This window comes from Octopus sinensis, linkage group LG5, assembly GCF_006345805.1.
Source record: "Octopus sinensis linkage group LG5, ASM634580v1, whole genome shotgun sequence".
Lineage (NCBI taxonomy): Eukaryota > Metazoa > Mollusca > Cephalopoda > Octopoda > Octopodidae > Octopus > Octopus sinensis.
The window spans coordinates 67,846,485-67,853,408 of NC_043001.1; positions in this window are offsets into that span (position 1 = coordinate 67,846,485).

Genomic DNA, 6,924 nt, shown 5'->3' on the forward strand with positions numbered 1-6,924 from the left:
TGTATGTATATATATATATATATGTATGTGTGTGTGTGTGTGTGTGTGTGTGTGTGTGTGTGTGTGTGTGTGTGTGTGAGTGCGTATGGATGAATGGTTGACTGTGGATACTCTGAATGTAAACAAGAAACTTTCGAAATATTTTCTTCGTGAACGAAGTGAACGTTTAGAAATAGGAACGAAAAGAAAAAAAATCATGATTTGGGAGAATGCAATTGTGCAATATCAAATTAAATGATGTGCATTCAAGCTTTAAATCTGAAACAATGTTTGTTTCCTAATTCTCATGTCAAGTCATTATTATCTTACATGTTTTATGGATTATCATTTACCAATTTACATAGTGGCCCAAATTAGAGAACGAAAATAAAAAGTAAAGATATTTACATTTCTACTTCATTTTTCAGAAAGGGATTTTTACTGTATATTCTTTAAAGTATGTTCATTATTTACAATAAATTTTGTAGGAAGTGATTAATAACTAAATTAATAGATTAATAGAAAAAAATGTTTATTTGAAAAATACAAGTTAGACAAAATTAGATGGAAAAAATGTATGACGTAAAATTCCTGAAATCAAAATTCAGCCACAAAGTTTTACAATCTACATCAATATATCAATAAAATGTGTACGTTCCTTTATTTTTAATGACTTCAGCACATCTCCGTCCACAGAATTTGACCAATTTCTCACATTGTTCTGACGTAAAGTTGCAGCAATAAACATGATGAACCATGCCCCCATGATCTCAGAGCAAGGGGTGGGGACTAATAAGGATCAAACAGGAACAGAAAAAGGAATGGACTCGGATCGGAAATAGGCAACGAGAAGGGAAACGTTAAAGGAAATATAGATGAGGAATTCAGCTGCTGCGGAAAGGTGCTTTCTAGTTACATCGGGCTGAGAATTCACCTAGGGAAAGTGTGTTAGAAGAAAGTGATTCAAGAGCGCGGGTTGAAAAACCAGAAGACGTGTGGCCAGAATCTCCTGGAAAGAAACCATAGCGAGGGTCATTCCACAGTTGAATCGGAAAAGCCAAGAAGAGAAACAAGCGTGAAGAAGCCAACGATTAAGTGGTCGAAGACAAATGATACAGCAAGCTATAAGAAATTCAACGACGAGGTAGCAAGAATGACCACCAAATTCAAAGGGGACAATGAACAAAAGCTCGAGAACTTGGCCAATATAATCTATCAGAAAGGAGAGAAAAGATTTGGACTTGAAAACAACAAGAAATGGAGAATCATCGGCAAAGGGCGGAACATGGAGGAGAGAAAGATGGATAGCAAAGATACGAGAAGAAAAAACTCAGAACCAGATGGAGGGATGCAAAAGAGGAGGAAAAAGAAGGGTTAAAACAGCTATATGAAGAGATAAAAAAGAGGCATCGAGAACAACTAAGAAAGGAAAGAAGGAAGAACAGAAGAAAGGAGAGAGAAAAGAACTATCACAGTTTTGTAAACAACCCATAACAATATGCAAAACGTTTATTTACTGAAAGTAAAAGGGGAAGATTGTATTGCACGAAACAGGACCGCGAACGCCGTCTTAACGGGACATACAGCGACGCTGATAGAAATAAAGTACTCTCAGAAATGCTCGGGCTGAAGCAACCACCATTCAATTTGAGAGTGACATCAGACGGAAAGAAATGGCTGAATTCATTAGAAAAGCAAGAGCAAAATGTTCATCAGGGAACGACGGAGTTAGCTACAAGGTTTATAAGTATTGCCCAAAATTGCATTTACAACTGTTTGCACTGATAAGGGAAATGTGGAAGAAGAAAGACGTAGCAGAGCGATTGTGTAAGGCTGAAGGTATTTATTTACCTAAAGAGAAGGAGGCAAAAACACTAGGGCAATTCAGACCCATTTCCCTATTAAATATCGATGGGAAAATCCTGTTTGGAATCATTGCCAGGTGAATGCCAAGTTGTTCAAAGAATGCTCACGTGTTACTACGATAAATTGAAGATGAGATTTACAGCAGGGAAGTTCACAACGGAGTGGCAACGGCTTGAAGTAGGTATTGCAACTGGATGCACGATATCAGTATTCTTATTTATGCTGGTCATGGAGATGTTACTAAGATCAACAAACTGTGAGAAATCTGTTACAAAGACATCATTCAAGGCTTTTATGGATGACGTTACTGTATTATCAGAAAGTAGAGAAGCAGCAGATGGAACGTTAGAGCGGTTGGACGAATAATAGGAAGGGCGCAAATCGCGAAGCGCGGCTTTCGTGAAAAGAGTCCAAAAAGAAGGGAAATTTAGGATAGGAGGTGAAGACATACCAACGGTGAAAGAACAACCAGTAAAGAGTCTCGGCAGATGATATAGAAATTTAATGTTGGATACTGTAATTTGGACTGTACCCAAGGATTATGTGGCCATTGAAAATGTATGAAATAGCCTCAAGTAGAGTAGAAAGGATGGAACAAAGATGCTGTGTGTTTATCAGAAAATGGCTTGACCTTCCCAAACCACTGAGTACAACTGCACTATATGGAAAACCTGTGCTGCAACTACCGATAACATCAATTGCCGAAGAATTGCAGGAAAGGCAAGGACAGTAATGATGCTAAGGTATTCGAAAGATCAGAAATCCGAAAAAACCCTCCAAAGGTACGAACAGAGACGAAATAGAAAGCGAAAGAGGCAGTAAACAAGGCGATCGGAAAGCTAAGGCATGCCGATATAGTCGGAGCGACGCAGGAAGCAAGAGTCTGTCTAGGGGTGCAAAATTTCAAGCCATTTTGCATAAGCAGTGTAAAAGTGATGAAAGAGGCAATGGTACACGAAGCAAGGAGGAAGAAGAAAGGCGAAATGTACATGTGGTGCAATGTAGTCAACAGGGACAGTGCCTGTGATAGGAGGAATATGTAGTCAGTCGCAGAATCTCACGGAAGGGACTTTGGGTTTCGGAACAAGCAAGAACACCCTTCCTGATCAAGTCTCCTTTCGAAGTTTTACCTTCACCATCGAATTTAGTCCAGTGGAACATACAAACAAACAACTGATGAATGTAGATGCAGAGAGAAAGCGACGGTAAGACATGTTCTGTCAAACTACAGACTAGGACTAAACCGATATACATGGCGTCACAATCAAGTCCCCGGTGTCATAAGCGCAGCACTCAAAGAGAAGATCAAGGGATATAATAAGGGAGAATACCCGAAAGTGGAAAAGCGCGGAAAAATATACTTCCAGAAGGAGGGAAAAGGACGTAAGGCCAAGTCTTCAAATAAAATATATGAGACAGCAAAGGATGGAAGGGATTTGGGGAGATGGCTGCAGATTTGGAAAGACTGTTAATATTTCCACTCATAAAAACAACAAAAAAGCCAGACTTAATCCTATGGAACACAGAACAGAAAATTGGAATTTTGCTAGAGCTGACAGTGCGATGGGAAGAAAACATCGCTAATGCAAGGTAACGGAAGAAGAGGTATGGGAGATTAATCGAAGAGTGCGGAGAACAGGGATGTACTGTCGAGTATTACCACCTGGCAGTGGGGGCTAGAGGTTTCATTGAAAGGAAAATGACGACGTTATTTAAAAGAAGGTTTGCATTTTCGTGCTGAGGGCTGAGCAAAGTAATAAGGATACAGGAGGCAGTCGAAAAAGCCAGCTTCTATATATGACTGAAGCGAGGAGACCCAAAATAGCCAAATTTCTCGACTGGGTAATAGCGTCGCTAGGTGAGGCTGGCTGACACTTAAACAGCATCGCTGATTGACAGGTGGGCCAAGGTAGCGATCTCGTTCATAGCGCGCCCTCCTCCTGGTTCGAAAGCTTGTGCCACCAAACAGCTGGTCGGCTCTGGCTGCTGGGACTGAAACTAACACGACTCAAGGTAGGTTTAGAGAGGGCGTGGGCTAAAACTATGCACCCTTCCCCTCCATTGGTCAGTTGAAGCTTAGACAGTGTCACATGATAGTTAGCTGGTGCTGGTTGCTGGAGCCTACCGGCGAGTATTTCAAGGGAAATTTGGCAGGATGGTCAGTAGCCCGCTGACATTCGTTGACGCTGCATAGAAGAAACTAAAGAACAGAAGAAAAAAGGAGAAAGAAGAAACGCACTCAACACCAAAGCTAATGGCACTTCCGAAGGTAGAGGAGTAGGGGCCGAAACTGGACGTGGTTCCTCCTGATGATGTCTTTAGCTACTGGATCCTATAAAAGAGCTGTTGAGGTAGCGAACCACGAAACGTGGTTGGAATTCCTCCATCCGTTCTTCCTGAAGTTTTCCCCACAAAATCGTAATATTCTCAGGTCGTAACATTCGGTGCTTTCTGATCTTATCACCATGTATCTTCCATAAGTTTTCAACGAGAGTAAGGTCAGCTGGCCAATGCATCACAATACTGTTTTCAGCTTCAAACGTCTCCTTGACTATTTTAATACTGTGACTTGGCACATTATCCTGCATAAAGATTGGCTGACACGCTGGAGATGACTTCATAGCTGGCACAACATGTTGCAGAACGATGCTTTTGTATATAGCTGCATTCACATTACCATGAATCCAGATCAAAGGCCCACACCTGCTTCAGAAATCATTACCAACACTATTAAACCCCAACGTCCAAATTTAACTGATTTCTTCAAACATTTAGGAAACAATCTTTCATCCTTACAGAATCTCACGTACTGTCTACTATTGGAGCCAACCAAATTGAACTTGCTTTCGTCACTGAAAAACATATGCAACCAGTTGTCGCCGCCCAAAGTACGTGCTCGTTGGCAAAAGCTAACTTCGCTTTTCGGTTCTTCATACTGATAAGAAGTTTAATGGCGGGGAAACGGGTCTGAAGTTTGACTTCTTTCAAACGACGAGCCAGAGTCATCTGAAACATATTCATTCCGTAATCACGATTTGCTTGGCGAGAAATTCCTGCTGTTAAGAAACGGTTTCTTAAAGATAGCCTCTAAATCACACGGTCTTGTCGAACACTTGTTTTCTGTGGTCTCCCTGGTTTTTTTAGTGACATAAACGAGTTGTTTCTTCATAAAGTTTGAGTATTCTTGAAACATCACCTTTTGATCAGTTAATGTCGCTGGTCATTGCAGATATTGTCATCCCTTCTTGTCATCCCATTGCAGATATTGTCATCCCTTCAATGTGACCACTCCCTTCCTGAGGCTTTCATCAACTTTACGTCGGCTTTCCATGGTTGTTAATTCATTGCTGTTCTATATAAATCTTTGCACTGTTAGGTCAACTTAGTTTACATCGGTCGGAGCGTTTTCAGATTTTACTTTTTGAATTTTACGCCATACGTTCTCTAATTTTGTCCACCTTGTATTTTTCTCTATTATAAATTATATAGTTATTAATTAATTCCTACAAAATTTACAAAATACCCTAAAGTATATATACTTTAAAATAATAAACTATAAAAATCCCATTCGGGTAAATGAAGTAGAAATGTCAATATCTTTAATTTTTATTTTCGTTCTCTAATTTTGGTCACTACTGTACACCGAAAGGTTATGGAATAAAACTTATTCAATTCTAACGATTTATCTTTAGTATACAAAAATAAAACCTTTATTTACTTAATCAATTGGGTAACGTTAATCAATTGCCGATATATTTCGAAAACTGACTGATCCTAAAATTGTGTCTGTTCGTAAAGGTGGTAGTGGAAAACAGTACTATATAGTAATTGCTATATAATAACAACCGACATAAATTGCTGGCTGTTGGTTGAGTTCTGTCACACTTCACACTGTATCGAGAAGGGGAAAGAATAAAAGAGTTAACAATAAAGGTGCAAGATGATAGTCTTATAATTTTCTGAAAAATACACAATTTTTAAAAATGAAACTTTGCAGAAATAGGCTTTCAGTGGAGTAGATTGCAATTACGTTGATAAAATTTAGAAACATAATAGCGTATATTTATTGCAAATATACAAATGAGAAATTTGTTTTGTTTCCTTTTATTTTAAGGTCATAAATATTTTTCTTTTGAAAGTTAATGTTTATTTCATCATTGTGTATAAGCAAAAAAAAAAAAGAAGAAAAAATTGATAAAAGTTAAATTACAATTATTGTATATATGGCATATTCCCTGATATTAGCCATGGTGGCAAACATGTACTTTCAGAGTTACCCACCATATGATGGTTTACACCTTGGTAATCACTGTTATTCTTAATCGTCGTAAACTGTCTTCGCATATTGAATTCAAACATAAAATGCTACCAAAAGGGATTACATCTGTTATCGTTGTTGCAAATGAATCAGGCTGGATATGGATTAATGTTTGAGGCGTAGATTCGATTGGTTTGGAATTGTCGTGCTGGTACTTTGCTTCTATCAAAATCAATGTTCGTATCGAATTCTTTTCGTAGACATTTTACTGATAATGTAAAAAAGAGTGTGCAGTAACATAAAGCAGATTTTGTTGTCATTCTAGGTGGATTAACAGGTATTTTAAAATCACTGGATATTGGACACTAATAGATACTTAAACAAAAATTGAAAGTATTATATTTAGAATACGTAGTAAAGCACAGCCACGGTTTTACTGCTTTAGACAAAATTAAAAGAGCCTTCACTGCATTCAATTTTGTATCATGGACGGAAGAATCTCAGAACTATTGATTCTGATAGCCTTAATGGTGAAAATAAAATAAAATACATTGCGAATGGACGGATGGATCAAAAAGATGGCGGTATGTGACAAGAATATATTGATATTGATAATGATGAGAGGATGATGGTGATGATGCGAATGACGACGACGAGGACGACGATGATTATAATGATGATGACGACGGCGACGACGATGAGGATAGCGATGATGATGGCGATGATGATGATGATGTTGATAATGATATAATGACGACTACAGTGATGGTGGAACAATCATACACATACATGCATACACGCACTCACGTACACAACACACA